This window comes from Pinus tabuliformis, chromosome 2_2, assembly GCF_031772625.1.
Source record: "Pinus tabuliformis cultivar Carrire ecotype Pingquan chromosome 2_2, CPIR1, whole genome shotgun sequence".
Lineage (NCBI taxonomy): Eukaryota > Viridiplantae > Streptophyta > Pinopsida > Pinales > Pinaceae > Pinus > Pinus tabuliformis.
In genome coordinates, this window is record NC_142300.1 from 953302431 (window position 1) to 953311326 (window position 8896).

The following is an 8896-nucleotide window of genomic DNA, read 5'->3' on the forward strand; positions in this document are numbered from 1 at the left end:
TCAGTAATGATCTTCTCAGGGAAGCCAAATCTAGAAAGGATGTTTCACTCAAGGAATTGGATAATGATGGTGTCATTGGCTTGTCTGCATGGGATGGCCTCAACCCACTTGGTGAAATAGTCGGTGGCTGTTAAAATCCATTTGTGCTGGCCTGAGGAAGAGGGATGGATTTCTCCAATGAATTCAAGACCCCATTGTTGAAAAGGCTTTTCAGTTGAAATGGGTTTAAGGGGCAGGGGCAACAACTTTCTTTTGCCCTAAAAGATTTGGCATTTATGACATGAAATGGAAAAATTCTTTACATCCGCAAAAAGAGAGGGCCAATAGAAACCAGCCCTTAGAATTTTATCAGCAGTGGACTTCCAATATAGATTCCCTCCACAGTCACCTGCATGTAATTCTTTCATGACATTGTTAGTTTCATTCATGGTTAAACAATTAAGCAATATACCTTCATGATTTTTCCAAAATAAAGCACCATCTATGACACAAAACTTTGAAGCCTTCATTCTTAAAAATATTTTCTCAATTCTGGACAATCCTGGGGGAGCAAACAGGTTTAACAATACAAAGCATATGTCAGCATACCATGGGGATTGCAAAAAGTTTTCACCGATCTGTGCAGTCGCCAGCTCCTGTTCATTGTCCAACTAGTTAATGTCTAAGGCTTGAAATTTTGTTTCGGACATCAATTTGGCTAAACCTTGTCCCTTTATGAGCTTGGATGGTTTTATTTCTATGTCATACTCAAGGATGTTTGCAATCCATTTGCCTCTTTTTCCCTCTAATCCCTCTTGGGTTAATATGTCTTTTACAACAGCATTTGGGACATAGGCAATCACATGTGAATATAAAATGTACACTCGGAAATCTTTGATTGCTTTGACCAGGGCATAGGCCTGCTTCTCCATGATTGGGTATTTCAAAGGGGCATCTCTTAAGGCTCGGCTGAAAAATTCAATTGGCTTTTCAGATCACTGATCATCCTTTTGCAAAAGGACAGCAGCTATGGTGTGATCAGAGGCAAAAGAAAATATGACAAAGTCCCTATCAAATTGTGGACTTGTGAGGACAGGGGCTTGGGTTAAGGCATATTTTATGCCCTCAAAGGCTTGTTTGGTTTCAAGAGACCACCTTACCTTGGCATCCTTTTTTAACATGTTGCTTAACAGTGTTATCAGCTCAGCTAGATTTGGAATAAATCTCCTTAGGAAGTTGATCTTTCCAAGGAATGCTTGCAACTCTTTTATGTTTCTTGGATATGGGATTTGGAGGATGGCTTGGATTCTTTCAGGGTAAATTCTAATCCCGTCCTTTGATATGATATGGCCAAGGAGTTTGCCTTCTTCAAGGCACAAGAGGGATTTCTTGGGGTTCAAGGAAATGCCATATTTCCTACATGTCATGAATATTTGCCTCAAATGTTTCAGGTGCTCTTGATCAGATTTAGAGAAAGGGGTTAGATCATCAAGATATACAACTAGGAAATCATGTATTTCTTTGGAAAATGCAATATCCATTGCCTTTTGAAAGGTAGCACCAGCGTTTTTAAGTCTGAATGACATCTTCACATACTTAAATGTTCCCCACAGTGTGGTAAAAGTTGTCTTGTCTTGGTCATCTGGGTGAACCAGTATTTGATTAAAACCTGAAAAGCCATCTAGCAAAGAGATTCTAGATGACCCCACTACTCTCTGAAGAATATGATCTGTTAGAGTCGGTCTAGTAGCCCTCCACCAGAGATCAAAGCTCTTTTCATTTCATGATTAGGTGTTCCATCAGTGTGATCATGTTGCATTCTGTTAGGCATGCCATAATCCCGGTGGAGGGAGTTTGTGTCTTTTATTCCCCTCCTGTTTGGCACTACTGGTTCAGGTTTGTTTAAGTTAATAAAATCTTCAAAGGGTCATTCATTTTGCTTTAAGTTTCGAGGTCTTAGGTCTAGGGTTGAGTTAATTTTTGTCTTGAGAGGTCATAAAGGACCAGCAGGCCAGAGGGATGTCCTTCATAAAACATCATTTCAATAATTCTCACTATTGTACAGCTAAATTTTCACCTTGTTTTCAAAACTCTGTTTTTGAAAAACAAAGGTCATTATCTCATTTTTTGTAAAAATTCTCAAATTTTCAAATTCTTCAAATGTCGAAGCGCAGCCTTGGTCTCCTTTGCCAAAGCATCTTAGAAGCTATCCCTGCAAAAAATTTCAGAAGAAATCATCATTTCAACCAATTTTTCAAAGAAAGGAAACCAGAAGTCAAAGCCAATTAATTCAAAAAAGTGTCAACACTCAAACATTATAAAGTGGGTTTTGGGCAAGTAAAAATCTAAAGGAAGCCTATAAAAGCACATTACTCTTCATTAGCAACTCATTTGCCTCTCACAAGCTAAGTGAATCCTTGCAAAGGTGATTTCAAGAGTTCTTGGGCAAATTGGGCAGTTTCAGAGGCGCGCTATGCGTCAGGGGCGCGCTACGCGTCAGGCTGCCTTTCTCAGAACAAATTTTCACGTGCGTTATGCGTCAGAGGCGCGCTACGCGTTGGGCGAGGCGCGCTACGCGTTGGGTTTTTCGCTCAACAAACTGTCAGCAAGCTTCCAAATCCACTTTTCTCTCAAGCAAATTGCAGGTAGGCCTCTCCTCCATAGCTGGATTTGGTTTTGCAAGATGAATGAGAAATTAATATGTTTAAATGCCATGAAAATGATAAGTCAAAACCCTACATTGTTGTGGAAGATTTAAAGTCTTAATGGTGCTAGCGTTTCAAATTTGTTTTGCTGTCCAAGGTTGCCCATTTGTGATCCCTCTTTTCCCTCATTTTCATCAACATTCTCCTTCAAATTTTCCCATAAAATTTCATAATTCTCCTCTCTAAAATCCCTAAAACTACTAAATTCCCAAACCCTACTCCACCTTAAAACCCCACAATTTTGTGATTACCCATGTTGCCTTGCCTAAATTCCTTCTTTATGTTTATTGTCCCTAATTCCCTCATGTTCCCCTATACCTAACAATTCCCTTGTATTTATGTCCCCTTGGTAACAGCATTTGAAAAAGTCAAACAACAGTTAATTGGGTGCAAAGTCAACAATACATTTCAGCCATCTTGCCTTCAAAACTATGTCAGAAACCGAATCAGAATACCAGCAGAGTTATGACAGTGATTCAACAACGGAGGTAGAAGTACCAAGGAGGCATCACAAGGGTGGTAAGGGTGGTCGGCATGTCAGGGAGGAGCCCACTTCTTTGGCTCAGTTGCAAGCTTGTCCACTTGCAATGACATGTTTTCAGTATCAATCATGCTTTGGATATTGTGACCGGATCTCACAAATTCAACACCATAGAGAACTAGTCCGCTTGTTTGTCCTAAATTTGCACAATGGTCATGTGAACCTTGCAGGAGTGGATTTCACCCTATCACCCGAAATTGTTGCTCAAGCCACCGGGATACCAATGTTGGGGAGGAGTGGAACAAGCGCCAGCAGCTAGACAGATTTCATTATCAACCATATATCAAACCCGGGTGCATGAGACACCTAACTGTTGTTTTTCCTTTCAGATTCCTAAGGGATGAGTATGCACCTTTGATGAGGCTCTTTATGCGCTATTTCACTTGTGAGGGCAGATTTTCATGTTTATATTCATACCATATCCGTTTGTTGATGCATTTCACCCGGGTACGAATGATGAACATTCCATTTTTCATGTGCCGAAATATAGAGAGGATGGTGCTCTTAGTGCAAAGGAAGAACCCCGCACAGCAACACAAGAGTATATATCATTATGCACTGATCGAGATCATAGTGATGCATCAGTTGGCACAGCAGGGTATTGCTTGGGAGGATTTCATCTCTCGCGACTTCTTCATGATGCCACAACCACCTCCCGAGATTGTCCATGATGAGGGAGGGCCTTCACATCAGTTTGACATTCCTGAGCCCGAGCATGTCAGTGCTCCTTCATATGTTACATATCAGAGAGGCCACAGGGCCTTATTTGCATCTGCACGGCGAGTATTATCTCCACACCAGGTGGAAGGGGTCTCCCCTTCTTCATCAGCACAACAAGTGTTATCTCCACATCAGGTGGAACGGGCCTCGCTTTCGACAGCAGCACAGGTACAAGAGAGAGGCAAGCATCCCATGATTGATGAGGGGCCATCAGGTGATCCAGACATAGACATTGTTGACCTTGATATCAGCTCTCCTAGCTTAGAGCTCAAGGAGATCATTCAGCAACAAAAGGCTGAAAATGACTTGTTGCAGCAAAATTTGGAAATGGAAAATTGGACAATCACATACTTAGAGCAGTGCAACAAGCAGTTAGAGGATGAACATACTCTTGATGAGTTGCGGAGGATCCGAGAACACCGGAACTTGGCTCGCAAGAGACCCAGTGATTTGACACCTATTGAGCAAGGGTCTATGCTCATTCGGGTGAATACTCATTTAGAGAAGTTGCTAGCCAAGGCAAACAGGGACAATGATATGCTCCGCCACATGAAGAATCATTATTGGGCCCGCATGCATGTGTGCAAAGCGAAAATGAAGGTACTCAAAGCACGCTTGGCCAGGGCACTAAAATGGAGGAAAAGGCCCGATCCACTTCAGATTTTGGTTGAAGCCACCTTGAAGGAGCATGGTGATCAATGATACACCTCCAACTCAAAATTCAGGAAATTTGGAGCAATTTTGGTCAATTTTGGATTTTTTTTTGCTAAAAACAGGTTTTTGCCCTCAACGCGTAGTGCGTCGCGCGCTACCCTGAAGTTGGGGAGGTCCATCTCACGAAAACGCAACATTTTTGGATTTTTCATGAAAAATTACACTTGCTCAGCCACTTCCAAGACATTTCATTGAGGTTTGGGCCCTCAAAAGGTCAAAAAACAAGCAAAAAATGACCTTCTTCCACTTTTTGGACACACAGGAAGCAGTCTTGGGAGATTGCATTTTTGGAGGCTCAAATGGCCACCAAATTGAGAAATTCCACTTGGGCTGGAGAGTAGACATCCAGACCTTTCCAACAAGCCCACTCGTGCCTCATTTGTATGCCGGGAAGTGCCCCAAAAGTGGTCTCAAAGGCGCGCTACGCATTAGGACATTTTCTCAATTTTTCACCTTCAGCTCAGGAAAACGCAGCATTTGACCAGTTTTGACTTTTTGGTGGGATTTTTCATCCTCCTTGATGTAATTGATGTAATTTTATGTTGACAAGACACTTTTTTACCTATGCTAGAAGATTCATTCATAAAATAGCAAAAAATTAATGAATGAATTGGTTTCCTAACTTATAGAGGCAAGTTGTTTTGATTTCCTAGATTGTAGTGCTCAGTTTAGAATTGGTTGAAACAGCTGCTAGGATGATGAGCTCGACCCCTAGAGGCAAGGAAATGTGTTATCTTGCCTATATTATGTACTTTCTTAGTCATTTTCATGTTTGGACTCTTGAGGGATAAGCTTATATTGTTTTACTCTTTGTATCTCTGCAATTTTGGCAAAGGAAAGACCAGGGTTTTGCAGCACTATTTGGGATTCCTGTGGTGATTTGTGTTGATGGTGTGTTTATCTCATGTACTTGTAAGTCTGTTATGTGTATCATTTTCCTACTTTTCTCTTCTGCAAATTAAGTAAATGAAGTGTTAAGGTAGAATTCATGGTTTCTATGCTCTGCCTTTAAGTTTACTTAATATCTATGTTTTCATCTGTTTAAGGAGAACTCTCGATGGTTTCTTGCTCTCCTTAGCTCCTCACCGGTCATATCTATCAATTCACTTATTTCAATGGCATCAAGACAATCTCCTACCTTTCCCCAAAAAGACCTCTACAAAAACTATGTCTCATCCCCGCACCCAAAATTGCCGTGCTCAGTTTTCCAACAAAACCCTAAAAATTTAAAATCAAACTTTCCCTATCAGTTTACTAGCCTAAAATCAGTGTTCTTTATTGGTCATCTCATCCCTTTGAAGACCTTTTGTCGAGATAGACCCGAAGAGAGCCCTCTCCTGTCCTCGTAGGGCTAGCTACGAGGCTAAGTGGTTTGATGTTGCCTTGGATTTTGTCTTTTTCAGCCTGAGGCCAAATTCAAGCGCTAACATATTGGCGACCATACTGGGGAGAACATTCGACTTGTTGATTGTCTTGTCCCAGTACATGAAATCAAAATTGCAGATCCGATGCTGATGGTGGACAGCAGTCAGACACATATGCAGGTTGAACCATTCACCTGGCGACTCCAATTCGATCCAGACAGTCCAGTGCTCGCTAATCCATTTACACAATGGTGGGGTATGTGGCAAACCCTGCCCTGTGTGAAGCTGTAGAAGAAACAAGAAATGAGTTAGCAGATTCTGAATTTGATGAAGATTTTTTCAGTGCCTTTCTTCATTGGTTGAAATCTCCAAAGTTCCCTTTTGAAACTAAAACTAGATTTTGTGAGTTAGTTGTTGAAAGAGTTGAGAAGGAGATTCAATATTTAGATGAGCAGATCCAGTCATATGATTTCCAAGACCCTAAAAAGTTCTTGGAAATCCTTCCTCCATTGAAACAAGAAATCATAGAATTTCCTACAGAAGTTTACATGGACAATGTGTAGCCGGAAGTATGTATTGCAGAGTTGGGGCAGCCACCAGAGTCCGGCTTCCGGGATCCAATGGCAACATACATGGACACATTTTTCAGTTTGATTGATAGATCAGGTTGTCTTGTACGTGACCAGGCTCATTACGTGCATGAAGGGATGCCAGCAATTACATCTGTGTCCTCGTGGAATCATTCTCGAGCGGCATCATTTTCAGGTTTACTTGAATGGTTGATCTGGCATTTCAGTATTACCTGATCTATTGTTTTTTACAGCAAAGTAGGGTAGATTTTGTAAATAAATAAGCAGCCAAAAGGCAGCATTTTGTTCCAGTTTCATTACAGTTTAGTTTGAAGTTTACCGAATTAGTCTTTCAATCAATTCAGTCAGTTTCTAGTTAATAAGTTGAGTCTTCAGTTGTGTTGATTTGTTGAAATAATGGACTCCATTGCCCAATGAACGGAGGCACTGTCTGCTCTCCCAAAGTTCTGCGGTTCTTGGCACCTCCAAAAAGCGGCAGCTGCCATCCCCATTGGAGCCGATGTTAGACTCCGTCTTCTCAAAGTCCTCTGTCAGAGTCAAATTGGCAGGTGACTGTCAAAATCTCAGTTCAAATATGCAGGCCAATGACAATTAGCTTTCACCCACTGCTACTTAGATGTTTGTAAAGCTTGATGTTTCAATAACACTTGCAGGCTAGGAGAAGGCTCAATAGATGTTTATTTCAGGAATGTCATCAATGTGAAATAGATTCTTCTTCAAAACCCTGTTTTGAAGAAGAAATCATCAAATATGTTTTTGTAATAAATAGGTAAATGTTCCAAAGCTCTACAGTCTTCAATGGCAGCAGCTTCAGTAGCTCCAATCCCTGCAAAAACAACCAATTGTCATCAGTTCAAAGTGTAATAAAAACAAAATGACAAAGTGCCAGACATATTGGTGAGATGGAAGGTATGCTTTAGAGGCAGAGACAGGGGATTTTCTTGGGAAGCACAGAAGATTTTGGTTTTATACAATTGGGCAGCGTCAAGGTCTTCGACTTCCCGGAGGATCATGGTGCTACTCCAGAGGATCTTGAAAATCCACAATGCTAGCTTTCCATTGTCCTTGGTGAATGGTTTGGTGTTAGCGGAATAAATGGCTTCCATATTTTTTATAATAGTAGCATTTCCATGCACTATTATAGCGATTTCATTGGCAATATGGCATATTTACAGACATCTCTTGAACTACACAGAGCCAACATATCAGCGATATATTGTTCGCATTATCTTCATGGTGCCGGTATATGCGACAATGTCATTCATGTCTCTGGTGATGGGCGATAATTTTCTTTCTCTATGTCTAATATGGGTGGATGGTCCTGGTGCTGTAGTCACAAGTCTAAGTGGCCAAGTATTGAAGTCATCATAGAATCTGATGACATGTTGTATTCCTCCTATTTCTCTTGATGGGCGTTTCATTCGACGTTGTAAGCAGGGTGCATTGCAGCCCGTACTTGTTGCAATTACATTTATTTTGTATGCAAAAGGAAAGTACGAGGATGGAAATTTCAGTGCCAAGCAAGCCTACCTATATGTGACTATCATTTACACTATATCATACTCTTTGGCATCGTATGCATTGCTTTTATTTTATGTGGCCTGCAGAGATCTGCTTCGGCCATTCGATCCAGTTCCAAAGTTTGTAATCATCAAATCTGTTGGCAGGGAGTGCTAGTTTTTCTTGCAGCAAAGTCTGGCACGATTAAAAGTGCAGAAGATGCTGCTGATATTCAGAACTTTGTCTCGAGATGGCTATTGCTGCGGTGGGACATTTGTATGCATTCCCTTATAAAGTGTATGCTGAAGCAAACATAGGTGCATCTAGTGGTTTAACTAGGAGCCTTGGCCATGCTTTGAAGTTCACTTTCGCGAGTCATGGGAGAAGATGGAGCAGCGCTCCTTCTCTGCACAGCTCGAAGCCAAGAAGTTCACTTTCGATGTGATGGCAAAACAGATGATAAGCTTCAATCATGGGGAGCCTGAGACAGATGATCTCATGAAGGATTATTTCACATTCATGAAGGATGCCACCTCTGTGCCTATAAATCCTCCCGGGACTAGTTACAGGAAAGCGTTGAAGTCCAAGAGCAAAGATACTGGACTTTGTGAAAAAGACCATGGACGAGGGAAAAAGACATCCAGACATACACTATGACGACCTCCTCAGCATTGTCATGGATGACGGAAGGCTTTCAACTGAACAAATACTATATCTCATTCTCAACATCCTCTTTGTTGGCCATGAAACATAGTGCAGTGGGCAGTTATCCAAGCACCATCG

The 8896-nt window shown here is 41.3% G+C and overlaps 1 pseudogene; it reads left to right on the plus strand.

The window, feature by feature from the left end:
* Positions 1-7669: 7669 nt before the first annotated feature.
* LOC149196367 (uncharacterized) lies at positions 7670-8558 on the plus strand (annotated as a pseudogene).
* The last annotated feature ends 338 nt before the right edge of the window (positions 8559-8896 follow it).